At 39.9% G+C, this 569-nt stretch overlaps 1 long non-coding RNA gene across 2 annotated transcripts; it reads left to right on the forward strand.

Annotated features, from left to right (window-relative positions):
* The first annotated feature begins 11 nt into the window (after positions 1-11).
* On the forward strand, positions 12-569 carry LOC109954376 (uncharacterized). Of its 2 annotated transcripts, XR_002274101.1 has the most exons (4): positions 28-43; positions 137-204; positions 374-424; positions 504-569. It is a non-coding gene; the product is annotated as an uncharacterized LOC109954376 (long non-coding RNA). The 2 variants fall into 2 exon arrangements; XR_002274100.1 differs by having other exon boundaries at positions 12-204.

Here is a 569-nt window from a genome sequence, read left to right on the forward strand (position 1 = left end):
CTCATGTAACATTTGTTTTTTTTTCACTTGTATGTTGCAACAGGTTAGTGGGACTCTCTTCCTTCAACTCCAACTTAACAGCAGCAATACACTTTTACTAGTATTTACTAAATAGACATTTTTAAACATGTTTCAGGCTCAGCCAGTCTCAAACTGTCAAACACGATGACTCTCAGCAGCAGGTGTACTCCACCCTCCTCCATGGTCAGTCCTGCCTCCAGTCCCATTGTTTCAGGATTGTTTGGAATCCTTTAACACTGGTTCATGAGAGAATACCACAGAGTAAAAGTCAAGAAAGGAAACTGTCACTTTTTGTTTAGTCCGCTTCTAAATGTTCATGAATGACTTCTTCTTAATTATCACTGACTTGTAGGTGATGGTTGTGTCTATGAAACAATAAGGGGCTCTGAAGATGCTGGAAAAGGTACAGCATGAACTTAAGCATGGAGCTCGTAACTAACTCGGTCATTAAAATTAAAGTAATGAAAAGATTCTTATTTCAGATGCACCACCGAATGTGTACGATAACGTCCCATCTCCAACTCATCTCCGAGATCCTGGCAAGCAAA

Source organism: Monopterus albus, unplaced genomic scaffold, assembly GCF_001952655.1.
Source record: "Monopterus albus unplaced genomic scaffold, M_albus_1.0 scaffold7529.1, whole genome shotgun sequence".
In the NCBI taxonomy this organism is placed as follows: Eukaryota; Metazoa; Chordata; class Actinopteri; order Synbranchiformes; family Synbranchidae; genus Monopterus; species Monopterus albus.